The following is a 27,906-nucleotide window of genomic DNA, read 5'->3' on the forward strand; positions in this document are numbered from 1 at the left end:
GTTGCATGATTTCCGGTATGATGCCATGTTAGAAATAAAAAGTTTTTTTTGAAAGTTAATACTTGATTAAGTTTAACCTGAATATGATGTTGATCACATCATGGTGCCACTGAATCGGGTTTCTAATTCAGTGCGACCACATTTACTTTATGGGAAGGTCTTGACTCGGTCCTTTGTCGTGGCTCTTACAAGTGCCTCCCGCGAGGGAAGGTTATGGGCGTGCATACGCTGGCCCGGTTGGCAGACATAACCTTGTGTGATCGTTTTGTTGTTATGGTACCTTGTCCCCGTTTGGGACCGTTTTGCCACGGCGGTGGCCGTTGGTGTCTTTGGTAGACACGGGGCCACCCAAGACCTAGCCCTGAGAGGGAGATGGTCGGAGTGGCCGGGGAGAGTGCATGGCAAAGGGAGGGTTTCGTCGGAGTACTTTGGTCCACCCGAATGGGAGTACGAGGCCAGGTATCCCGTAGTTTGGGTAAAGTGCGCTACCTCTGTAGAGTGTATTTAATCTATTGATAGCTGCGCCCTCGGTTATGGGAAAGACTTGGGTGTAAGTCACACCATGGATCAACTTTTATAACTAATCTTGCAAACTAGTAGTTGTTATGATGCATTGTTTCATGGTGAACCTTGAACACTCAAGGTGTTCATGAGTGATTGGTTTCAGGTGTGACCCCAGTGTGGTCATCGTTTGGTTATGAGGTAACCGTCTGGTAAGCGAGTCCGTGTGACTCGGTGCGCTGTTTGGTTGCTTTGCATAACCGTACATTTGTAGTAATTTCTTGCATTAATTTAACTTGATTAATTATCATGATATTGTCTGTCATTGTGCTTATGTTTGTTGTGAGCTTGCAAGTACATTCAATGTACTGACCTGGCGTGTCATGCCAGTTTTCAGGCAAGTTGATTCACATCGGAGCGCATCTTGTGTCTAGGTTGTGTCCACGTCGGTGTTCTTGTGCCATGGAGTTCCTCTACCTTGTTCTTCCATTGCCGCATAGTTTCGTGTGATCGAGGCCCCAGCCATGTTCATTAAGTAATGTACATACTGTCCAGCAGCACCGTGTGTGCCGCTTGGCCTCGAATCTCGATGTAATACCAGACCTTTGTACCACGCTAGTATCAATAAAGCGGTTCTTTCTGTACCATGTTATTGTGTATTGCCAGAAGACTCGATCTCTGGGCTGGCAATGCAGGGTAAACCGGTTGCTCTGAGGCGGGGTGCCACAAGTTGTCTCGATGCTATCATGATGTCGCGCTACCTACTACTTGTTTACCAAGCCTCCCAAATTTCCATGATAGCCTCTAACCTTTTCACCCTTCCTAGCAAACCGTTGTTTGGCTATGTTACCACTTTGCTCAGCCCCTCTTATAGCGTTGCTAGTTGTAGGTGCAGTTGCAGGTTGTTCCATGTTGGGACATGGATATCATGGGATATCACAATATCTCTTATTTAATTAATGCATCTATATACTTGGTAAAGGGTGGAAGGCTCGGCCTTTTGCCTGGTGTTTTGTTCCACCCTTGCCGCCCTAGTTTCCGTCATACTGGTGTTATGTTCCTTGATTTTGTGTCCCTAACACGATGAGGGTTTATGGGCCCCTCTTGACAGTTTGCGTTGAATAAAACTCTTCCAGCAAGGCCCAACATTGGTTTTACCATTTGCCTAATAACAACTAAAATTTGCATAGGGACCGGCTAGCACCCGAGGACTCTTAATCAACCCCGGGGCAATGCTCCTCATGAGTGTTGGTCCAAACCGCGCGATGTCCGGCGCTCCATAGGCAACCAGGGTCTCAGCCAACCCGACGTCTTGCCCATCCGGTGTACCCTGAGAATGAGATACGTGTGACTCCTATCAGGCTAGGTCGATGCATCGGGAGGTCTTGTTAGCTTAGTTTTACCATTGTCGAAATGTCTTGTTGTAACGCCCCAGATTCGATGCGCCAGGCGTCTTCCAGTTATTCGCCATCATTGCCATGTCATTTGCTTGCGTGTTGCATTTTGCCATGTCATCATTTGCATTTCATCTGCATGGTTTTCAAAACTTGCTTCCGTTCGGGTTCCCCCAGTTCTCTCCATTGTCCGTTCGGAGTCCAGACACACTTGCATGCGCCCGAGGCACCTCCGAAATATTATTTTATAAGTGGCATAAAAATATTCTCAGAATGGGTTGCAACTTGTCGTGCGGTCTTATTATAGTGTAGATAGACCACCTGCCAAGTTTCGTCGCATTCAGAGTCCATTTGATAGCCCAACCGTTAAACCTACAACTGCAATATAGCCGGTCTATTCGTCGGATGTTTCGGTCCCCGAAACTGCCACAGGGCCGCACCTCTTCTCTCTCTCCTCTCAGCCCAAGGCCTTCTAAATACATCCCACTAACCCCACCTGCAGCCCACCTAGTTCCCCCTCTGTCCGGAGCCGCACGATCGCGATCTGAGGGTCCGAAACCCCTCCTAAACCCCAAACCCTAGCAAATTTGCTATTTAAGGACACCCCTTATCCAATTTTGGGCAACCTAGACCCCTTCCCCTACCTGCTGCCGCAGCCAACCCCCTCCTCCTCGGATTCAGCGCCGGCCTATCCCGCCTCCGCCACTTGGCGCCGCCGCCACGCCTTTCCAGCCACTCCTAGGGTGCCACCTCAGCCACCCCGCGCCCGCAACCACTCCCCGGTCGCCACTTGTCACCTCCCAGTAGGCTCCCGCCGCCGCAGGCCCGCCCAGGCCCGCGGGAAGCCCCTCCGAGCCCATATGGACCCGGATCTTGCCTCCGCCCCGGCCCGCAGGCGCCCGCCCACGTCGCCTCCCACTCCCTCGTCCCCGAGCCCCAGGGGAAGGAGCGCCCGCACTAGGCCCCGCCGGTGTCCTCGCCGGAGCAGCAACGAGCTCCACCAGGACACCGGAGCCCTTCGCCGCCGTCGACCCCATGTGTCGCCTCCGTTGCTCGCGACCCCGCCTCCTTCCTCTTCTTCTCTCTCCCTCAGATCCCTCTCTCTCTCCAGGAACCTCGCCGCCCTTGGAGCTCCTCGCCGGAGTCGCCCCTGCCGCCGTCGCCACCGGGAATGGCCCCCTCCGTCCCGGATCTGGAGGATCCCGGCCTCCTCTGCCCGTCCTCTACCCGCCTGCATCGCGCCGCCACGCCATTGACCCCTGCCGCCGCCGCCATGCCCTAGTGGCAGCGAGCAGAGGAGCCGCTCCCTCCCGGTGCCCGTTGCTCGCGGCCCATCCCCGCGTGGGCCGCATCCCCTCCGGCCTGCCCCGTCCACTTCCCTCCACTGGGCCGAGCCCACTTGGTGAGCTGCCCACTATCCCCCGCCCGAGCACCTCATAGCTAACCTGCGCTGCTCTGTTTTTTTTTCAAAAATCTGCTAAGTCCCGAAATTGTCATAATATGCTGCTCTGTTCATCGCATGATATCTCTGTGCATACTGCTCCGTTTTGTGCGTATAATATGTCTAATTGTTCGTCTCGACGAGTAATTCATTTCATTCTATTGAATCATTTTTATTTGAGCTCATCTTGATGCCTGAAATGCTGTTGGAAGAGTGCATGTTGATGTTAATCTGCTGAAACTGTTATAACTTGCTCATTTGTCATTTTTGCCATGATTTATGTGTGCATCTTATGAACATGATCTCTACAAGTATGTTGATCTATGCCATGTCATCTTTCTAGGGGTGCCAACCATGTATTTTTGTGAGTTGTGTGCTGAGTGTATCAAGCTTGCTAAGTAGGGTAGTTGCTGTTGCTGTTTTCCTGACAGATTCTGTTATATTTTGTTGCTATGTTAACATGCTTCTACTAATCATTATATGCATAATCTGGAGATGTTCTATAAACATGTTTTGATCTACATGTCTTGCTATATCCATTCATGACCTTGGTTGCAATTATAGCCTGCTGGAACATGTTGTAATCTTGCTCCAAAGTTGCTTCATAATGTTGTTGTCAACCTGTTAACATTAAGTTCACTTGTTCCCATGTGTTTTCCTAGTGATCCATGCACCCTATAAACTTGCCCTTGCCATTTATAGCTTCACAAACATGCCTTCTTAGTGTTGGTTGCCTTGCCATGCCATGTATTGCTCTGTGGTGAGTGGTTCAAGCTCACCAACATGCCTACTTATTGTTGTTCCTGCCATGTATGAATCTGTAATATAACTTGCCATGTTTACATGGGGGCCATCATATTTTCCGTGCCCTTTTGGCTCATGGTCAGTAAGGGACTTTTGATCTATGCTTTTAGTAGATTCATGCCATGCCTTTTTTTGCCATGATAAGTTCCTGTAACATGTTGTTTGCTTGCTCTAAACATTGCAACCTGATGTTATTTCTGCAAAGTCTGAAACTGTTATTATTTGCCATCTTACCATGTGTTTTGGAGCATGTTCTAGTTATTTCTGGAGATAGCTCAGTGTTTATGTTTTGTTGTCCTTTACCTGTGCTTCATGCCCATGCCTTTTGTTCTTATGTTGGGGTGCTGTAGCATGTTGTTTTGATGCTTGTAAGATGCCTAGTTGCTGTTATGGACAGATTGTTGTTATGACTTGTATAGTGTGTGTGTGTGTTGCACCGTTGCTCCATTTTGAGTGTGCTCTATATGAAACTTGCGCGATTTTGCATGTAGTTTCATATTACCATGTTGCATCCTTGTTTTGATGTGTTTGCTTGATGTTTGTATGCATTTTGCATCAATGTCATGTTTAACTTGTTTTGATCATATCTTCTAGGCCGTAGCTCCGAATTAAATGAACTTTATATGTAACTTGACTAGAATTTCGTGTAGATCCTCGTGGTGCATCTTAACATCCTGTTTAACAACTTGAACATAAGGTTTATTCAGTTCTGGACCAATTTCGAAATTTTCATATGAGGACTTGCCGGAATTGTTATATGTTGTTCCCGGCCTCATTTAAACTTGCCTTGATGTGTTGTTCTTGTTTGCATCATCTCTTGCCATGAGTAGCTTCATTTAGCTTTGCCATGCATCATGCTTGTTGTGCATCATGTCTTGTTCATGTGTGGTGTGTTTACTATGTTGTGTGCTTCTTTTTGATAGTTCCCGTTTCGTTGCGATCGTGAGGATTCGTTCGTCTCCGCTTGGTTCGTCTTCGTGGCTTCATATTCTTCATGGACTCGTTCTTCTTCCTAGCGGGATTTCAGGCAAGATGACCGCTACCCTGGATCTCACTACTATCATTGCTATGCTAGTTGCTTCGTTCTATCGCTATGCTGCGTTACCTATCATTTGCTCTTCAAGCCTCCCCAAATTGCCATGAACCTCTAACCTTTGACACCCTTCCTAGCAAACCGTTGCTTGGCTATGTTACCGCTTTGCTCAGCCCCTCTTATAGCGTTACTAGTTGCAGGTGAAGTTGAAGATTGCTCCATGGTGGACAGGATTTTGGTTGGGATATCACAATATCTCTTATATTATTAATGCATCTATATATTTGGTAAAGGGTGGAAGGCTCGGCCTTATGCCTGGTGTTTTGTTCTACTCTTGCCGCCCTAGTTTCTGTCATACCGGTGTTATGTTCCCGGATTTTGCGTTCCTAACGCGGTCGGGTGATTTATGGGACCCCCCTGACAGTTCGCTTTAAATAAAACTCCTCCAGCAAGGCCCAATATTGGTTTTACCATTTGCCTCACCACCACCTATATTTCCCTTGGGAGTAATTAACCCAAGGGTCATCTTTATTATAGCCCCCCAGGGCCAATGCTTGTCTAAGTGTTGGTCCAAACTAGAGCCACTTGCGGTGCCGCCCCTAGGCAACTTGGGGTATCGTCGGTTGCCGTACGTAGTGTTCATCCGGTCGTGGCCTGAGACGAGATACGCGCGGCTACTATCAGGATGTCGGCACGCCGGGAGGTCTTGCTGGTCTTGTTTTACCATTGTCGAAATGTCTTGTAAACCAGGATTCCGAGACTGATCGGGTCTTCCTGGGAGAAGGTCTATTCCTTCGTTGATCACGAGAGCTTGTCATGGGCTAAGTTGGGACACCCCTGCAGGGTATAAACTTTCGAGAGTCGTGCCCGCGGTTATGTGGCAGATGGAAATTTGTTAATGTACGGTTGTAGATAACTTGACACCAGATCCAATTTAAAATGCATCAACCGAGTGTGTAGCCGTGATGGTCTCTTCTCGGCGGAGTCCGGGAAGTGAACACGGTGTCTGTGTTATGGTTGACGTGAGTAGGTGTTCAGGATCACCTCTTGATCATTGTTAGCTTCACGACCGTTCCTTTGTTTCTCTTCTCGCTCTCATTTGTGTATGTTAGCCACCATATCCTGCTTAGTCGCTGCTGCAACCTCACCACTTTACCCCTTCCTTTCCCTTTAAGCTTTGCTAGTCTTGATACCCATGGTAATGGGATTGCTGAGTCCTCGTGGCTCATAGATTACTACAACAACAGTTGCAGGTATAGGTTATGCGACGTTCATGACGCGAGAGCGATGCTTGCTTGCGTTGAGTTCTTCTGCTGCTTCTTCTTCGATCAGGGGATGGGTTCCAGGTCGGCAGCCTGGGCTAGCAGGGTGGATATTGTTTGAGTTTCTGTTTATGATTCATCCGTAGTCGGATGTTGTTCTTGTATGTTGTATTGTTGTATTCTTGGGACATTGTATGTATGGGATGTATCCCCATCTATTATGTAATGTTGATGTAATGATATCCACCTTGCAAAAGCGTTCCAATATGCGGGTCTATCCTTGGTGGGACCTTCGAGTTCCTTTTGGATAGGGTCGCATATTGGGCGTGACACTTGTGCACCGGGATACCGATTCTGATCGGAGGGTCCCACGATGGAGGATTGTCTCCGCGGATCGTGAGCTTGTCATGGTCTAAGTTGGGACACCCCTGCAGGGTTTAAACTTTCAAGAGTCGTGCCTGCGGTTATGTGGCAGATGGGAATTTGTTAATATCCGACTGTAGTGAACTTGAAGTAAACTCAACTAAGATACACCAACCGCGTGCGTAACCATGGCTGTCTCTTTTCGGGGAAGTTCGAGAGGCTAACACAGTTGGGTTATGTTTGAACGTAAGTAGTTCAGGATCACTTTTTGATCAGTACTAGTTTGCGACCGTTTTAGTAGTTTCTCATCTTACACTTGTACTCGTAAGTTAGCCACCATACATTGCTTAGCCGCTGCTGCAACCTCACCACTTACCCTTTCCTACCCTTTAAGCTTTGCTAGTCTTGATACCCATGGTAATGGGATTGCTGAGTCCTCGTGGCTCATAGATTACTACAACAACAGTTGCAGGTATAGGTAATGCGATGATCATGACGTGAGAGCGATGTTTACTTGTTTTGGAGTTCTGTTCTTCTTCGTCGATCTTGGGATAGGTTCCTGGTCGGCAGCCTGGGCTAGCTAGGTGGATGTCATTTGAGCTTTTGTTTGTGTATCATCCATAGCTCGATGTTGTTCTTATGTATGATGTTTGATGTATTCATGTGGCATTGTGTGCCTTTGCATGTATCCCCATTTATTATGTAATGGTACGATGTAAGGATATCCACCTTGCAAAAGAGTTTCAATATGCGGTTCTATCCTTGGTGAGACCTTCGAGTTCCTTTCGGATAGGGTCGCATATTGGGCGTCACAAAATTGGACAAGGGGAGGGGGCGGCGCCCCCCTTTCCTTCTCCTCCTCCCTCTCCCTTCCCTTTTCCCCTTGTGTAAGAAAGAAAGGGGGAGCCGAATAGGACTTGGAGTCCTATTCGGTTTCCCCCCATGGCGTGCCCCCTAGGGCCGGCGGCCTCCTCCCCTCCTCCTTTTTATACGGGGCAGGGGGGCACCCCAAAGCACAACAGTTGTTTTCTTAGCCATGTGCGGTGACCTCCTCCATAGTTTACTCCTCCGTTCATAGCATCGTAGTGCTTAGGCGAAGCCCTGCGTGGATCACATCATCATCACCGCCACCATGTCGTCATGCTGACGAAACTCTCCTTCAACACTTTGGTGGATTACGAGTTCGAGGGACGTCATCGAGCTGAACGTGTGCTGAACTCGGAGGTGTCATACCTTCAGTACTTGATCTGTTGGAATCGCGAAGATGTTCAACTACATCAACCGCATTAACCTGACGCTCCCGCTTTCGGTCTACGGGGGTACGTGGACACAATCTCTCCCTCTCGTTGCTATGGATCTCCTAGATAGATCTTGCTTGAGCGTAGGAATTTTTTGAAATTGTATGCTACATTCCCCAACAGTGGCACCAGAGCTAGGTCTATGCGTAGATGATATGCACGAGTGGAACACAAAAAGTTGTGGGCGATAATAGTCATACTGCTTACCACCAACGTCTTATTTTGATTCGGCAGTATTGTTGGATTTAGCGGCCCGGACCAACCTTACATGACCACGTCATGAGACCGGTTCCACCGATAGAGATGCAACTTGTTTTCCATAAAGGTGGCTGGCAGGTGTCTGTTTCTCCCACTTTAGTTGAATCAAATTTGACTATGGCTGGTCCTTGTTGAAGGTTAAAACAACACACTTGACAAAAAATTGTTGTGGTTTTGATGCGTAGGTAAGAATGGTTCTTGCTAGAAGCCCGTAGCAGCCACGTAAAACTTGCAACAACAAAGTAGAGGACGTCTAACTTGTTTTAGTAGGGCATGTTGTGATGTGATATGGTCAAGACATGATGTGATATAAGTTATTGTATGAGATGATCATATTTTGTAAAAGTTATCGGCAACTGGCAGGAGCCTTATGGTTGTCGCTTTATTGTATGAAATGTAATTGCTTTACTTTATCACTATGCGTTAGCGATAGTCGTAGTAGCAATAGTTGGTGAGACGACAACGACGCTGCGATGGAGATCAAGGTGTCAAGCCGATGATGATGGAGATCATGACGGTGCTTTGGAGATGGAGATTAAAGGCACAAGATGATAATGGCCATATCATGTCACATATTTTGATTGCATGTGATGTTTATCTTTTAAGCATCTTATATTATTAGTACGGCGGTAGCATTGTTGTGACAGTTCGTCGTGCCGAGACACCACCTGATGATCGGGTGTGATAAGCTCCACGTTCACATACAAGGGGTGCAAGAAAGTTTTGCACGTGCAGAATGCTTGGGTTAAACTTGACGAGCCTAGCATGTACAGACATGGCCTCGGAACACTCGAGACCGAAAGGTCGAACGTGAATCATATAGTAGATATGATCAAGATAGAGATGTTCACCATTGAAGACTACTCCATCTCACGTGATGATCGGACATGGTTTAGTTGATTTGGATCACGTAATCATTTAGATAACTCGAGGGATATCTATCTAAGTGGGAGTTCTTAAGTAATATGATTAATTGAACTTAATTTATCATGAACTTAGTCCTGATAGTATTTGCATATCTATGTTGTGGATCAATAGCTCGCGTATAGCTCCCCTGTTTTATTTTTGATATGTTCCTAGAGAAAACTGAGTTGAAAGATGATAGTAGCAATGATGCGGACTGGATCCGTGATCTGAGGATTATCCTCATTGCTGCACAGAAGAATTATGTCCTTGATGCACCGCTAGGTGACAGACCTTGTCGGCGTTCTAGGAACGGGGGTACCCAGACTTGCCTACCTGCGGCCTGCGGCGTGGCTCAAGGAGTGGCCCAGTACGGCCAATCTTCATCAACACATGCTCAAGACCCTCGCGAGGGGCCAAGCCTCGCGGGGCGGACGACAGGAGGCTTCCTCGGGCACAACCACGTTAGGCTGGCTCGCGAGGAGGCGGAGAGATCAAGGCGGGGTACCTCACGAGGTGCCCATGACGCAAGCCATGACGACCAAGGCCAGGCGGGCTCCGGCCTACGCAGAGTCCTTGTTTCCTCTTTGGTGCAAAGGGGGCAAGCGCAGGCAAGAGTATCAAGCAAAGGCTACCATTTCGGTGCAACAAGACCAAGACCAGCAAGACGGCAGAATGGAGGTCATCGTGGAGCCCAAGCCGGCGTCATCGTCAGGGTCTTTAAGCAGGCGATGACCAACTTTAGTCAGGATAAGTGTACTAGATGTTGCCCTTCAAAATGGCCAACTGTTGGCGCCCTTCCCGCTCAATATTTGGGAAGAGGCCCATGGCCTCCGCCTATAAATAGGACTAGCCACCCACAGGGTAGAGGCATCGAGAGAACGAGGATAGAAAGATAGATAGAGAGAGAGAGAAGCGACTGAACTCCCCCTAGCAGTTCATCGCACCAGCCAAGGACAGATCCTCGTGAGGCTGTTCTTCCTTGTACTATTCATCATCAGCCTCAGAGGCAATCCTCACACCACACACTGGAGTAGGGTGTTACACCACAATGGTGGCCTGAACCAGTATAAACCTTGTGCCCTTTGTGTTGTTCTTCGTGTAGTTTCGATCCTTGCGAGGCAACGAGACACGGGTATGCAGTAGGTGTGATCTCCACGCGCACCCCAGAGTTCGAACCTAGAGGGTCCGCCGGAACCCGAAATCCGACATTTGGCACGCCAGGTAGGGGTGCGCCAAAATCTGCCTTCCGTCGCCTCGTCTTTCGTCGCCCGTCCCATCCATGTCAGACGCTCGTCGCGCCCGCGCCGAGCGCCGGGCCGCTCTCGCTACTCTCGGCGCCCAGATGGCCCCCATCGGCGGGCGCCCCCGCCGTTCCCCGTTGCCTGCCGTCAACGCCTCCACCGGCCCGGCGGGGAATGAGCAGCAGGCGTCGTCCCTGCATCCTTCAGTGCGGCGAGAAGGCTGCACCGCCACCCCGTCGCTGACTCCGGCCGGCTCCTCGTCCCACGCCCGTCGCGCTCCTGCGGACGCGCACGCCGCGCTGCTCCTGGCGCGGGAGCTCCTGCACTATCGTCCCGTCGACGACCTCTACAATGAGTGGCTCGCCCGCATCACCGAGCTTGTCAGCGCCGCTGGGGGCTCCCCTGCACCATCCCGCTCACTGCACCGCGCCCCGCCCTGCGTGGGCGATGAAGCTCCGGGGGCGCCTCAACCGCCTCCCCCTCAGGAAGGTGCCTTGGCCCCAAGGTGCGTGGCCCCTGGGTGGAATCCACTCCGTCCGGCGCCGGCACAACAAGAGAAGAGCTGCCAAGAGATCCCTCGTCCCCAAGAGGCCGCCCATGTGCTCCCCGCACCGGCTCGGCACGAACGCGCTCCTGCTCCAGCGCATCAAGACCCCGCATTGCACCTAGTGGCAGCGTGCAGAGACCTGCAAGATCAAGCTCTCTGTCACCAAAGGGCTCCCGCGGCCACTGCAGGCTGCCGTGCCTTCTCCGCTGAGCTGCACAGCATGGCCTGGCTGGGCAAGTTCAAGCCAGACCTGCCCCCACGCTACAATGGCACGGCTGACCCTGCTGAGTTGCTCCAGCTCTATGAGCTAGGCATCGAGGCCGCTAACGGGGACGAGAAGGTCGTGGCGAACTGGTTCCCCATGGCACTCAAGGACGGCGCCCGCACCTGGCTCCTGAACCTGGCTCCTGACACGATATCCTCATGGGATGAGATGCGCACCCGATTCATCGCCAACTTCCAAGGCACCCGCGACCGGCCCCCGGCCATGAGCGACTTGCGCCGCATCAAGCAGTAGCCGGGAGAGACCCTGCAGAAGTTCATCTAGCGCTTCAACAACGCTCGCCTTAAGATCCCCAAGGTGTCTGAGGAGGCCATCACCTCAGCCTTCTCGGACAGCGTACGTGATGTCAAGATGAAGGAGGAAGGGCGCCTTTCCCTCCTCGAGCTGCCAGCTGCAGACCCAGAAGAGAAGAAGCCCAAGGCCAAGGACGTGAAGCGCAAGGGGGCTGCCGTGCTTGCAGCAGAACTCGACACCAAGCGAGGCAGGGATCAGCCTAAGTCATCCAAGGGTAGCCGGTACTGCGTGTACCACGACCTCCACACCCACAGCACCAACGAATGCCAAGAGCTCAGGGCCGTGCGGGCCGTGCATGCTGGCCGACGCCCCGAGCGCAGCGACCGAGGCTATGGCCGAGGAGGAGGAAGAGGTGGAGGATGATGGGAAGACCGTGGCCCTTGCCAAGGGTGGCATGACCGACCTCGTGAGGACCGCTGGCAGGACCAGCCTCGCGAGGGAGGTTGGCGGGACCCACCTCGTGAGGGGGGTTGGAGGGATCAGCCGCGCGAGGATCGCCCACAAGGCAATGCAGGCCTCCCTCCTCTACCACCGCAGCCGAGGAGGAATGAAGACCATCATCAGGACGAGGGGCTGGAGGCTTCCAGGAGCCACGCGCAATCGCTTGCATCTTTGGCGGCGCTCAAGCCCCGGCCTCTCAGCACATCCTCAAGCAGTTTGCTCACGAAGTGAATGCAGTCCTCCCCAAGCTTGAGGCCACACGCCCTCTCAGGTGGTCAGCGTGCGCTATCACATTCAGCTCAGTGGATCAGCTCAAGTGCGCAGCCACAACCGGAGTCCTCCCGATGCTTTGTTCCCCAATCATCAGCAACATGCAAGTCACCAGGACCCTCATCAACGGCGTGGCAGGGCTCAATGTCCTATCTGTCGAGACGTTCAAAAATCTCCAAGTGCCATACAATCAGCTGCAGCCAACCAAGCCTTTCTCAGGAGTCAGCGATGGTTCCACGGTTCCGATAGGGCAGGTCCGCCTTCCTGCCACTTTCGAGAAGCGCGACAACTACCGCATCGAGCACATTGACTTCGACGTTGCTCACATTCGCGTGCCGTACAATGCCATCCTCGGGTACCCAGCCCTGGCCAAGTTCATGGCCGTGACCCATCACGGTTACAATGTCCTCAAGATGCTAGGAAGCGGTGGAGTCATCACGGTGCCTTGTGAAGAGAGGGACGCTGTGTGTTCTCTGGAGCGTGCCTTCCAAGCCGCATCGATCGAAGACCCAGATCACAGGAGCGGGAGGCTTCCCGAGGCTGCCCCTAAGAAGAAGAAGACATCGCCTGGCCCGGTGTAGGACCTTGAAGTATGTCTAGAGGGGGGGTGATTAGACTACTTGACCAATTCAAAACTTAACCTTTTCCCAATTTTAGAGTTTGGCAGATTTTAGCTACTTTAGGACAAGTCAAGCAATCATCACACTATTCAAGCAAGCATGCAAAGAGTATATAGGCAACAGAAATTAAAGCATGCAACTTGCAAGAAAGTAAAGGGAAGGGTTTGGAGGATTCAAACGCAATTGGAGACACGGATGTTTTTGGCGTGGTTCCGATAGGTGGTGCTATCGTACATCCACATTGATGGAGACTTCAACCCATGAAGGGTAACGGTTGCGCGAGTCCACGGAGGGCTCCACCCATGAAGGGTCCACGAAGAAGCAACCTTGTCTATCCCACCATGGTCGTCGCCCACGAAGGACTTGCCTCACTAGCGGTAGATCTTCACGAAGTAGGCGATCTCCTTGCCCTTACAAACTCCTTGGTTCAACTCCACAATCTTGTCGGAGGCTCCCAAGTGACACCTAGCCAATCTAGGAGACACCACTCTCCAAGAAGTAACAAATGGTGCATTGATGATGAACTCCTTGCTCTTGTGCTTCAAATGATAGTCTCCCCAACACTCAACTCTCTCTCATAGGTTTTGGATCTGGTGGAAAGAAGATTTGAGTGGAAAGCAACTTGGGGAAGGCTAGAGATCAAGATTCATATGGTAGGAATGGAATATGTTGGCCTCAACACATGAGTAGGTGGTTCTTTCTCAGAAATGGTAAGTTGGAAGTGTAGGTTTGTTCTGATGGCTCTCTCCACGAATGAAGAGGAGGTGGAGGGGTATATATAGCCTCCACACAAAATCTAACCGTTACACACAACCGATTCAACAGACTCGGTCGGACCGATTTAGCAAACCTAGTGACCTTTAAGATTTTCGGTGGGACTGACATGCAACTCGGTGAGACCGATTCGGTTAGGGTTAGGGCATAACGTAATCTCGGTAAGACCGATTACACAAACTCGGTGAGACCGATTTGGTAATAAGCTTTCCAGAGAGTTGGTCAGGTAAACTCGGTGGGACCGATTTGCTCTTTTCGGTGAGACGGAAATGTTACAAAAGGGAAATAGAGAGTTTACATTGCAATCTCGGTGGGACTGATCGCTCACTTCGGTTAGACTGAAACGTTACGAAGGGAAACAGAGAGATTACAATCCCATCTCGGTGAGACCAAGATCCCTATCGGTAAGACCGATTTGCTTAGGGTTTGTGGCAGTGGCTATGACTTTTGGAATCGGTGGCGCCGGATAGGATGAATCGGTGTGACCGATTTTGGCTTTGGGTTAGGTCATTTGTGGATGTGAGTAAGTAGTTGAGGGTTTTGGAGCATATCACTAAGCACATGAAGCAAGAGGCTCATTAAGCAACACCTCATCCCTCCTTGATAGTATTGGCTTTTCCTATAGACTCAATGTGATCTTGGATCACTAAAATATAAAATGAAGAGTCTTGAGCTTTTGAGCTTGAGCCTATCCTTTGTCCTTAGTATTTTGTGGGATCCACTTTCATCATCCATGCCATGCCATTCATTGAGCTTTCCTGAAATAATAGTCTTGGAATAGCATTAGCTCAATGAGCTATATGCTGTTATGAATTACCAAAACCACCTAGGGATAGTTGCACTTTCAATCTCCCCCTTTTTGGTAATTGATGACAACATATAGATCAAAGCTTCGACAAATGATAATAAGATTGAATAACATCGTCGCTTTGAGAAGTATGTGATAAGCAAGAGCTCCCCCTAAATTTGTGCATAATTTAAGATTTGCTTTGGACTGCAAATGCACAATGAATTTAGGCTCATGGGTTACTCTTCCATGTCACATACATCTTGGTGGAGCGCTCAAAATAATAAATATTGAATACATGCACTCATCACCAAGCATAGTGAATGATCACATAGGATAGATACGATAATATCATCAAACATGCATGAGTGTAGCTTATGATCAAACACATGATCATCAATGTCTCACAAGCATAGTATCTCAGGCAATCAAAAGCAAACAAGTTTAACCACCAAATCAAAGCAAGAGAGAACAAAAGAAACACACTCTCTCTCGAAGCCTATGATCTATACATTTTTATCCCCCTTTGGCAACAAGTTACCAAAAAGTTCATAGAAAATGCATAGTGCTAGATCAACTCTCAGGCTTGATCTTCACGTGGTGGTGTCTGGATAACTCCTTGGACGAAGGCTTCAGTTGAAGTAGAGGGTGCTGGAGTGGATGCTGGAGCTGGTTGCACTAGAGCTGAAGGGGCTGTAGCTGGTGCAGAAGATGTTGCTCTAGTGTCTGTCACAGGCACTGCAACTGACCTCTGGGCTCTAGGCACTCTGGCAAACACATTTGTGGTAGTCTTGCCCTGCCTCTCCTGCATGTCATCCTGCAGCTGCTGTACCACTAACTAAATCTCAGTTACTTTGACATCAAGGTCATGGAATTTGAGTTCCATGATCTCTCCAGGCTCTCCTGATTCTGAGTGAGGGTGGCCAGTCCCTTCTCAATCCTCAGTGTTGATGCTATTAAGTAACCAAGCTACTCCTGCTGGTTCTTCAAGAAATATTCAGATGCCTCCTCTTGAGTTGGCATCCTGGCAGCCTTCTCCTTCTTTGCCTTCTCCTTCTTCTATTGAGCTTGAACTGATGATGGATCATTCTCATTCATAACAACATCATTGTCCTCAAGGTCTGGATAAAGTGGAAAACGTTCCTTATCCAATTGATATTTCCCTGTGCCCATCTTTGAGTTTATCAACTCCTGAATCTGAGGCTCCTCTTCTGATCTGCTGCTCTCTTCTGATCTGCTGCAGTCCTCTTAATGGTTTCAATCATAAGGCTCATGACTTTGAACTTTTGTGGCACATCAAACACATGCAACATGTTGATGCCATGTCCTCTGATCATGTTGTGGTCACCAGACTTAGGAAACAATGTATGCCTTATGATCCAATTGATAGTTGGCAGCCCTGACAGCAGAAAGTGGACTGATCCAAACTTATGTGTCTCAACAGCCTTGTCTGGGATCTCCTTGTACATGTGTGCCATGGAATTGTGATCCATCTTCTTCTTTGCACAAATGTCCAGGTCATCCTCATTTTCCTTTGGGGCATCTATCACACTTGCCCATTCTTCAACAGTTGACTGGTATCTAGTGCCTTCTGACATCCAAACAATTCTTCCATCTGGATAAAAGTGTGTTGTGGAGTAGAATTGCATGATAAGTTCATCATTCTAGTGGGTGAGCTTTTGCCCAACAAAATCAGCAACTCCACAAGCAACAAAGCTTTCTTGCACTCCAGGATAGTGCTCTTCATTGTCCTTGATGTAGGTTTAGTCGACCCACCTCATGTCACAAACTATGGGCTACTTATCCAACAGAATTGTCTCATATAAGTCCTGCTGTTCCTTTGTATGGAACCTGTAGTCAACAACAGTTCTTCTCCTTGAGGCATATGGATCTTCCATCCTCCATAGCCTCAACCCTGAGTCCTTCCTGATCCTCATGTCCTCAGCCACAGGATAGGCATCATTGTGGTCTGGTATCTTGGGCTTGAGCTTCCTTAGGACCTGTCCTTCTTCATCTTCTTCTTCAGCAACATTTGGCACTGGGGCCTTGTTCTTCTCAGCAGCTGGAATACTCCTAGTATTCCTCTTTGGTATAAGCTTGGCCTTGGAGGCAGTTTTGGGTGCTTCCTTAGGCTTAGATGTTGCAGCCCCTGACCTTATAGCATCACCCATAAGCTTGGGTTCCTTTGGTGCTGGTGCAGCAACCTCTTCTTCCTCTTCAGAATCTCTTCTCATTGAAGGCTTTCCAAGAACCTGGGCAGTTGTGGTTCTAGCTCTCTTCTTCTTCTTGTCCTAAGCACCTTCATCCTCTGATTCAATGGTAAACTTCATTGTCTCTCCAGTGGGAACTTTCTTGGGTTTGGAAGAAGTGACTTTCTTTTTAGGTGCCTCTTTGGGTTCAGTATGTTCTGGCACTTGAGTGGACCTTCTGGCTTTGGGCATTGGTGTCCTCTTGGCAGGAACTTTCTTGTTGAGGCCTGGCTTTGTATTCTTGGCTGAGCCATATTCCTTCTTGAGCACTACTTTCTTGGAAGTAGCCTCATCTTCTTCAGCTTTATAGTCCTCATCCTCTGAGTCTGAAATTCTCTTCCTCCTTTGCCTGGTAGAAGCCTTAGGCAAATTACTTGGGGTGCTCATGCTGCCATCATCTGAAGTGCTTGAGGGACAAGTGCCCTTGCTCATGTCAATCTACTCTCCTGACCTGTTCTGGCTGTCACTCTGGTCTGACATGCTGCAAACACTGACTGCTGACCCTGTGAAGAGTTTTAGATGAGATAGAATAGATGAGCATCACAAAATGCAGAGATTTTTGCAAAAGAATGATTCAAAAATTCAGTTTTAGTTTTCCACAGAAAGCATTTCGGATCAACCGATTTTGAAATTCGGTGATACCAAAGCAGTTTTGGAACCTAAACTGATGATCTCGGTTGGACCGAGTCATAGTTCGGTGGCACTGAGACTTCTAGGGTTTCACAGAATCCTAAAATTGGTCGCACCAATTAGTAATTCTCGGTCAGACCGAGAGTCACTAGTGCAATGGCATAAGCCAAATCGGTGGGACCGAGTTTTTCAACTCGGTGGGTCCGAGATGGTTTCAGCGACCTAACCCTAAAATTTTGAATCCCATCTAATCTACGGACTACATTGAATGGATAGGATTGTTTCCATCATGGCAAGAATCAATAAGAATACAATGTGCTAGGAATCAGACGAGGATAGCACAATGATTGAGTCCATACCCTAGCTTGGCTGTGAACTCGCTACGGTGACAACGGCGGGGGCGAAATCCATTGACAGCGGCGGAGACCAGCTACTGGAGGCGGCTGGCGATGAGGAGACGATTCGGAGACCTTCGATGGTAGAGCGAGCTATTGCGCGGGTGAAGGGGTTCGGAGAAATTTCGAAATTTTGCCCGTGACTATATATAGCCTGATCCTGTCGGTGTGACCGAGTGGAACAACTCGATGGCACCGAGATGCATAACTGTGTACAGTTACAGCAAATCGGTGTGACCGAAAAGTACAAATCGGTTGGACCGAGATTGAAAACTCAGATCAACTTAATGATCTCGGTAGGACCGAAATGGAGGAATCGGTCAGACCGAGAGTCACAAAGAGGTTTTGGAAGTTTAAGTCTATGACGAATCGGGGACTCCGAGTGCTCCTCACACAGAGTGGTTCGAATCTGACTTGATCAAATTTTGTGATGTAGCATGAATAGAGTTTGAGACGAGAAAAGCATAGATAGCTAGAGAAAGTTCTTAGGCATTCTTGTCCATCCACTTGGCAAAAAGAAAAAGCCAAACAATCAAAACAAACAAGTGGATGTCCTTGAATGAGTAAAATATGCACCAACATGCTCACACAATAAGATGGCAAATGAAATATGTGTCAAAGCATGAATTCTAGCATCTATCAAACAATTGGCGATGACCAGGTCATCTATATATGAGTATATTGACTTAGGAGTCAAATGAGAACATTTGATCATAGGTCATAATCATGGTTTAAGCTCAAGTGGGGTTACCACTTTTACATAATGCATTGATTTGTTCACACCATTAGAGTTTCTTTGACTCAATTCTAAGAGTTAAGCTCCCCTAGATGTGAGATCCCCCCTTAGAGGGATGAACTAACCTTGGGTTTTGTCGATGATGACTTCATGTAGGTGTTGAAGATGTGGATGCTCAATGTTGATGTAGATCATTCGGAGCAATCCTTTGGAGTGAGTTGCACTTTCAACTTACCTACATGGGTTAGTCCCACAAGGAACAAACAAGAATATACATAGACACAGAGTGATGCACACACAAGATAATGTCCATGAAATCATTAGGTTACCTTGTCCCTTGCCTTACCATCATGAGGGTTTGTGACTCCTTGAACTAGTGCAAGATGTGGAAGTTGATTGCACTTTTTCTTGCCATAATGATATAATTAAAAATGTTGGCGGAGTCACCCTCAAGAACTCTCTAGTTCTTCTTCTTCGGGATCCACATCATCTTGATGGGAATCCTTGGAGTTGTTGTTGTACTTGATGAAGTAGAACTTGGCGTAGTCTTGGGAACCCACTTGAATGAGGCCTTAGGAGCTTCTTCAAATGCATCAATCTCTTCTTGAAGCTTGTCCTTGCCTTTGTTCTTGTGGTCTTGTGGTGGAAGATCATCTTGAGCTTGTGTTCCCTTGAAGGAAGTGCGATCATACTTCTCTTGTTGAGGAACAAACTTCGTCTTGGGGTACTGATCTTCTTCCCACTCAACTCCATTGGCATTGAACTTTCGTTCAAAACCAACACCTTGATTCTTCCAGTGCCTTCCTTGCTTGCGTACAATTTCCTCGAATTGCTTACTCCCGGCAAGGCTCTTGTAAACACCTTTCTCTATAATTCCCTTCAATAAGCTATTTTCTTGCTCAAGTGTAACTTGGCTAAGAGAATCATTAGTGGAATCAAGAGAGCTACTAGAAGCAACAATATTGGATTTGACATTATTATTGTTACTACTAGAGGAAGTATCCTTCTTGTACTTGTTACTAGACTTGACTTGAGGCATGTAAGTAGATAAGAGTAAACGCTTGGCAATATAAGAAGAACTTTTCTTACGGAGATCATCATTGATAGCTTTTAAGAACTCCTGCGCTTGCTCAAGATTGAGCTTTTCAAAACATAACTTCTCATGAGCCCTTAAAAGTTCTCGATGATCTTCGAAGATACTTTCACGAGCTAACTTAAGAGTGTTTAGTTCTTTAGTTAGAAGCTCAATCTTCTCCTTATCATTGTCATTCGTTTTATCTTGGTTGGCATGATTAATTGACGTTTCATCATAGTATTCATCACTAGAGTTGTCAACAAGTAAATCATCATCCACAAGCAAGCCATCTTCATCACTATTGAAATCAACATACTCAGTATGTGTTACCTTTGGACCTTTGGCCATGAAGCATCTTCCAATTCCTTCATTTGGTGAATCAAATATGTCGTAGGAGTTGGTTGACACAAGTGCTAGACCGGAAACACCTTCATCTTGAGTATATTCGGAGTCGGAGTGATAGCTTCTCTCGGAGTGATTGTCAGAGTCGGAGCCGGAAACCCATTCACCAACATGAGCTTGATGTCTTCGTTTTGTGTAGCTCCTTGATGACTTGTCCTTCCTTTCCGAATCCTTGCTTATCCATGAGGGTCTTCGTTCATAACGATCATCTCTACTCCTCCTCTCTCTTAGTGGTGATTCTTCTCTTTTGCTTCTTCTTCTTGGAGAATCTTCTCTTCTTTTGTAGGGTCCCGTACACTCATTGGAATAGTGTTCGGGTCTCCCACAATTGTAGCAGTTGTGCTCTCGACTAGAAGATCTTTTGTCATTGTAAGACCTTGACTTGGAGCTTCTTTCTTTGCTTCTACTCTTGTAGAATTTGTTGAAGTTCTTCACCATTAAGCTCAATTGTTCATTGAAGGTTTGTTTATCACTTGATGATGTGGGGGCTTCACTTGAGGCTTTGTAAGCACCACTTGACTTGTTGTGAAGTTCCTCCTTATCCTTGAGCGACATCTCATGAGCAACAATTCTTCCAATGACTTCCGTTGGCTTGAGATCTTTGTAGTTTGGCATCGTATGGATCAATGTGTCCACGGTATCATACTTTCCATCCAATGCTCTTAGGATATTCTTGATGATGAATTTGTCGGTCATCTCTTCACTCCCTAAGACGGCAATCTCATTTGTGATAAGAGCAAGCCTAGAGTACATTTCAACGACACCTTCACCATCCTTCATTTAGAACTTGTCAAGCTGACTTTGGAGCACATCCAACTTGGATTCCTTGACGGATTCGGTACCTTCATGCATATCAATCAAAGTATCCCAAATTTCCTTTGCATTCTCAAGACGGCTGATTTTGTTGAATTCTTCGGGGCACAATCCGTTGAAGATGATATCACAAGCTTCACGTTTCGGTTCTCTCCCATCAAAGAATTCACCTTGCAAGCCAATACAAATAAATGCCCAAACGACGGGGTTATGTCCGAGAATATGCATTTTCATCTTATGCTTCCAACTAGCAAAATTAGTACCATCAAAGTAAGGACCTCTACGGTGACAATTTCCCTTGCTAGACGCCATACTCTCCTATGTTGTGAAACCAAGGCTATGACCACCAAAAGCTATGGAAATCAAAGCAAATGGATACCAAAGCTCTGATACCACTTGTAGGACCTTGAAGTATGTCTGGAGGGGGGGTGATTAGACTACTTGACCAATTAAAAACTTAACCTTTTCCCAATTTTAGAGTTTGGCAGATTTTAGCTACTTTAGGACAAGTCAAGCAATCATCACACTATTCAAGCAAGCATGCAAAGAGTATATAGGCAGCGGAAATTAAAGCATGCAACTTGCAAGAAAGTAAAGGGAAGGGTTTGAAGGATTCAAACGCAATTAGAGACACAGATGTTTTTGGCGTGGTTCCGATAGGTGGTGCTATCGTACATCCACGTTGATGGAGACTTCAACCCATGAAGGGTAATGGTTGCGCGAGTCCATGGAGGGCTCCACCCACGAAGGGTCCACGAAGAAGCAACCTTGTCTATCCCACCATGGCCATCGCCCACGAAGGACTTGCCTCACTAGCGGTAGATCTTCATGAAGTAGGCGATCTGCTTGCCCTTACAAACTCCTTGGTTCAACTCCACAATCTTGTCGGAGGCTCCCAAGCGACACCTAACCAATCTAGGAGACACCACTCTCCAAGAAGTAACAAATGGTGCTTTGATGATGAACTCCTTGCTCTTGTGCTTCAAATGATAGTCTCCCCAACACTCAACTCTCTCTCATAGGTTTTGGATCTGGTGGAAAGAAGATTTGATTGGAAAGCAACTTGGGGAAGGCTAGAGATCAAGATTCATATGGTAGGAATGGAATATCTTGGCTTCAACACATGAGTAGGTGGTTCTCTCTCAGAAATGGTAAGTTGGAAGTGTAGGTTTGTTCTGATGGCTCTCTCCACGAATGAAGAGGAGGTGGAGGGGTATATATAGCCTTCACACAAAATCTAACCATTACACACAATTTACCAAACTCGGTGGGACCGATTCAACAGACTCGGTCTGAACGATTTAGCAAACCTAGTGACCATTAGGATTTTCGGTGGGACTGACATGCAACTCGGTGAGACCGATTCGGTTAGGGTTAGGGCATAATGTAATCTTGGTAAGACCGATTACAAAAAATCGGTGAGACCGATTTGGTAATAAGCTTTCCAGAGAGTTGTTCAGGTAAACTCGGTGGGACTGATTTGCTCTTTTCGGCGAGACCGAAATGTTACAAAAGGGAAACAGAGAGTTTACATTGCAATCTCGATGGGACTGATCGCTCACTTCGGTTAGACCGAAACGTTACGAAGGGAAACAGAGAGATTACAATCCCATCTCGGTGAGACCGAGATCCCTATCGGTAAGACCGATTTGCTTAGGGTTTGTGGCAGTGGCTATGACTTTTGGAATCGGTGGCACCGGATAGGAAGAATCAGTGTGACCGATTTTGGCTTTGGGTTTAGGTCATTTGTGGATGTGAGTAAGTAGTTGAGGGTTTTGGAGCATATCACTAAGCACATGAAGCAAGAGGCTCATTAAGCAACACCTCGTCCCTCCTTGATAGTATTGGCTTTTCCTATAGACTCAATGTGATCTTGGATCACTAAAATTTAAAATGAAGAGTCTTGAGCTTTTGAGCTTGAGCCAATCCTTTGTCCTTAGTATTTTGAGGGATCCACTTTCATCATCCATGCCATGCCATTCATTGAGCTTTCCTGAAATAATAGTCTTGGAATAGCATTAGCTCAATGAGCTATATGTTGTTATGAATTACCAAAACCACCTAGGGATAGTTGCACTTTCACCCGGCCCCTCGGGAGGCAGGCCCCTCAGGGTCCGCGCCTGTTCAGGGGGCACCTCCTTCTATCGCATAGGAAGGCGCGCCCGGCGCCCTCTTCGAGCAAGGCTTGTGGGCTCTCTCCTGGAGGGCCATCGACTTTGCCAAGATCACGAGGGAGGCGCTCGGGCACCACTTGGAGGCATGCTTCAACGCATGTTTCCCTCAGGAAGGAGCAGGTCAAGGAGGGCCAAACCCTCAGGAATTCGTCAGCGATATTATTCAGGAGCTGCAGGAGTCAAGAGTCATGAGTGGCAGCCGCCGCTTACCCGCCATAGCTCCCCATCCAGGCGAGGATGGTGGGCTGCGTGTCTGCATCAACATACCAGGACTCAACCGAGCCGCCTCTCAGGAATGCCTCTGGCCCTCACACGTGGGAAGCTGTGAAGGTCCACCCCACAGCTATGTTCTCATGCCTTACGGCCTGCCGAACGTGGCTGCTGTGCGTCAGCACCTAATGAGGAGCATCTTGGAGGCTCAAGTGGTCAGGCATTCCGCAGTCCTGGCAGAGATGGAGATGGTCTGCGAGGAGCCGCCAGCGCCTTCGGAGCCTCCCGAGGCCCCCGGGCCTGGGGGCTCGTGAAGATCGTCTCCCGCAGTGCACGCCGTCCGCTACTTCAGCATCCCTTCATCTTCAACATTATCAGGTGACATCCTTCAAGTTTCATTTTCAGCAGGGAGCGCCCCCTAGGGCTGCATCATTCCCAGGCCGCGTGGGTTCGTCCCTGCGGCATGTATCCCTTTGATTCATGTCTTTTAGCTTACTTTATTGGGGGCGCCCCTCGGGCTGCATCATCCCCAAAGTCGCTCGGGCCCAACCCAGCGGTGATCATCTTTTTCTGCGCCTATCTAAATGGATGTGCTCCTTCATGATTAATGTGCTTGACTTAATCGCCCACTCGATTGACACCAACTGATGGAGCTGCTCCCTCACGGCACGATGCTTGCGCATGGGTCCGTCCCTGCAATGTTGACAAACCTGGATGGCTGAGCCCTGGCCGCGGCAACCCCGCAGGGCGCCACCTCACCAAGCCTTCAGTGCCTCGTCACCTTCCCAGAGCAACCAGCAGATGGCCGACAATTGTAACGGCAAACCTTCGCTTTTCTCATGATGAACTCGCAGGATCGCTTTAAAGAGCAGCATCGGGCGAGGCCTCCGCAGCATCTCCTTTGCCCTCGTCTGCGCGAACCGCTTGCACGTTAAGGGGGGGGGTACCTGAGCATCGTGACTCATGGGCTCTTACTGGCTCTCCAGCCCTCACCCTCTGGCCTTGTCCACGGCATCGCGACCTGGCATACCAGCGACGGCTGAGCTCGCTCGAGGGCCAGGACCTGAGGACGTAGAGCACGAGGGGGAGCAAAGGCGACAGGGAAGAGGCACGTGGGGACCTCGCCAGGCAACTCCTCAGCTGTCAATGCGCGGGCATGGCGCCGCGCCAAGGAGTGGTTTCTGACCCCCGAGATAAGTCATCCTCCGGAAACACTAGCTATCGCAGCACCAACCTCGCACCTAATGCAGTTTCATTTTGGCGACATCGCGCTCCTTTCTCACCAAACGATGGCTGCTTGAGCGCTAAAGGGGACCTCCTGAGCATTGCGACTCAGGGGCTCTTACTGGAACCCGGGCCGCTCACCTCCTGGCCTTGACCACGGCATCGCGACCTGGCATACCAGCGACGGCTGAAGCCTGCCTTGGGACCGGGATCTATCGGCGCAGAGCGTCAAGTCCTCGCGAGGTTCGGAAGGAGGAACTAAGCTAAGATGGGACGGGCATCCCTCACCGCTTCACAATAAGGATCATATTAACAAATGGAACTACAAGCACCTTACAAACCCCCACGGGGTGTGTTCTTCGATTCCTCGCAGGGAACAAAAGGAGCAAATCCTAAAGAGTCCTAACTACGCACGCCCCTGCAAAAGACGCCATCACCAACAGTGGGCCGTCAGGCACCGGCGCCAACCCCATACAGATCAGTGGCAACGGCGGCCCGACGAGCCCTCCCTGCTCTGAGAGAGACGCAAGGTCGGGGGCTTGTAGCTGTCGTTGCTCGTCTCTGGGGTCGCGAAGAGCTCGGTGGAGTCGCTAGATCCTCTGACACCTCCGCTGCCTGAGGAGCTACTGGGGAAGCGGTTGGCGAGCCTATTCCTCGCCGCGGCAGGGTCCTGGTCGCCCTCCTCGGGGCATCACTCTAGCCGGCGTCCCTCCGTGTCGAAGACCTTGAAGAACACCAGGGAGGCGCCGTCGTACTCGAGGTGGATTACGAGGGCGCCACCTGTCCTGCAGACCTGGGCAATCTCGCCCCAGCCACGGGTCAGGTAGACCCTGCCTGGAGCGACAACCTCGACCTCTGCTTCGGTCGCAGGGGTACTGCAGCCAGCATGCTGCAGCCAATGCTCGATAGGCCCCCTTGGCGGGATCTCGAAGGCGAAGGAAGGAGGGAGGTGAATCCAAGACTGAGGAGGCATGGCAGCGTGAAGCACGAGCTCACGAGAGGAGCCCCTAGCGTGAACTCCAGGAGGAACAACGCGCACCGCCGTGATCCGCCGGCGGCGACGGCGCCTCTGGCGGTGCCGCTCAGCGCCAGCGCCTTCAGGACCCTCGATCTGGGTGTACAAGGGCAATGGGAACCTAGGCGGCGGCCGCTCGAACCATGGCCTCGAAGCCTCCTGCCAAGCACCCCCTCCTCCGCGGCAAGAGGCGAGCCGTTTCTTCGGAGGAAGCGGGACATGATCCTCTCGGGGGCCCTTCCCCTTCTCTTCGGCAGAAAACTGACGGATCGGCGCCATTGGCGTAGGGAGGAGCGAGGACGAAGAGGAAGACGGAGAGTAGCAAGGAGGGATGAACTGGAGGGGCACGCGCCGTTCCGTACATATAGCCGAGGGAGGCCAACCGTCGGCCTCCACGATCATAGGTAATCATGACCCGTTTTGCATGCAGGGACTTGTCAATTCGTGCAGTTGCCAAGGCGTCGCGGGGGAGCCAGGGCGCCCACGTCCAATCAACCTCCACACGGCGCCCAAGGCCACAGGCTGATGGGACCCGTGGCACATCGTACTTGCCCCTACGCTTCCCTGCTAAGCCAAGTCCGGGCGCGCCTTGGGCCCGGGGGCTACTGTCGGCGTTTTGGGAACGGGGGTACCCATACTTGCCTGCCTGCGGCCTGCGGCGTGGCTCAAGGAGTGGCCCAGCACAGCCCATCTTCGTCAACACATGCTCAAGACCCTCGCGAGGTGCCAAGCCTCACGGGGCGGCTGACAGGAGGCTTCCTCGGGCACAACCTCGTCAGGCTGGCTCGCGAGGAGGCGGAGAGATCAAGGCGGGGTACCTCACAAGGTGCCCATGATGCAAGCCATGACGGCCAAGGCCAGGCGGGCGACAGGTGGGCACCGGCCTACGCAGAGTCCTTGTTTCCTCTTTGGTGCAAAGGCGACAAGCGCAGGCAAGAGTATCAAGCAAAGGCAACCATTTCGGTGCAACAAGACCAAGACTAGCAGGACGGCAGAATGGAGGTCATCATGGAGCCCAAGCCGGCGTCATCGTCAGGGTCTTTGGCAGGCGATGACCAACTTTAGTCAGGATAAGTGTACTAGATGTTCCCCTTCAAAATGGCCAACTGTTGGCGCCCTTCCCGCTCAATATTTGGGAAGAGGCCTAGGGCCTCTGCCTATAAATAGGACTAGCCACCCACAGGGTAGAGGCATCGAGAGAACGAAGATAGAAAGATAGAGAGAGAGAGAGAGAGAAGCGACTGAACTCCCCCTAGCAGTTCGTCGCACCAGCCAAGAACAGACCCTTGCGAGGCTGTTCTTCCTTGTACTATTCTTCATCAGCCTCAGAGGCAATCCACACACCACACACTGGAGTAGGGTGTTACACCACAATGGTGGCCTGAACCAGTATAAATCTTGTGCCCTTTGTGTTGTTCTTCGTGTAGTTTAGATCCTTGCGAGGCGACGAGACACGGGTAGGCAGTAGGTGTGATCTCCGCGTGCACCCCAGAGTTCGAACCTTGAGGGTCCGCTAGAACCTGAAATCTGACAGACCTGTTGTAGGAGCTGATGCAGACGTTATGAACGTTTGACAAGCTCGGTATGATGACTACTTGATAGTTTAGTGTGCCATACTATACGGTTAGAACCAGGACGTCAAAAACGTTTTGAACGGCATGAAGCATATGAGATGTTCAAATAGCTGAAATTGGTATTCCAGACTCATGTCCGTGTTAAGAGGTATGAGACCTCTGACAAGTACTTTGCCTATAAGATGGAGGAGAATAGCTCAGCTAGTGAGCATGTGCTCAGAATGTCTGAGTACTACAATCGCTTGAATCAAGTGGGAGTTGATCTTCCAGATAAGATAGTGATTGACAAAGTTCTCTAGTCACTATCACCAAGTTACTAGAACTTCATGATGAACTATAATATGCAAGGGATAACGGAAACGATTCCCAAGCTCTTCGCGATGCTGAAATTGGTGAAGGTAGAAATCAAGAAAAGCATCAAGTGTTGATGGTTGACAAAACCACTAGTTTCAAGTAAAAGGGCAAGGGAAAGAAAGGGAACTTCAAGAATAATGGCAGGCAATTTGCCACTCCCGTGAAGAAGCCCAAAGCTAGACCTAAGCCTGAAACTGAGTGCTTCTACTGCAAAGGGAATGGTCACTAGAAGCGAAACTACCCCAAATACTTGGCGGATAAGAAGGATGGCAAAGTGAACAAAAGTATATTTAACATACATGTTATTGATGTGTACTTTACTAGTGTTCATAGTAACCTCAGGGTATTTGATACCGGTTCAGTTGCTAAGATTAGTAACTCGAAACAGGAGTTGCAAAATGAACAGAAACTAGTTAAGGGCAAGGTGACGATGTGTGTTGGAAATGATTCCAAGGTTGATAAGATCACCATCGCACACTCCTTTTACCTTTGGGATTAGTGTTGAACCTAAAATAAATGTTATTTGGTGTTTGCGTTG

Source organism: Triticum aestivum, chromosome 3B (assembly GCF_018294505.1).
Source record: "Triticum aestivum cultivar Chinese Spring chromosome 3B, IWGSC CS RefSeq v2.1, whole genome shotgun sequence".
In the NCBI taxonomy this organism is placed as follows: domain Eukaryota; kingdom Viridiplantae; phylum Streptophyta; class Magnoliopsida; order Poales; family Poaceae; genus Triticum; species Triticum aestivum.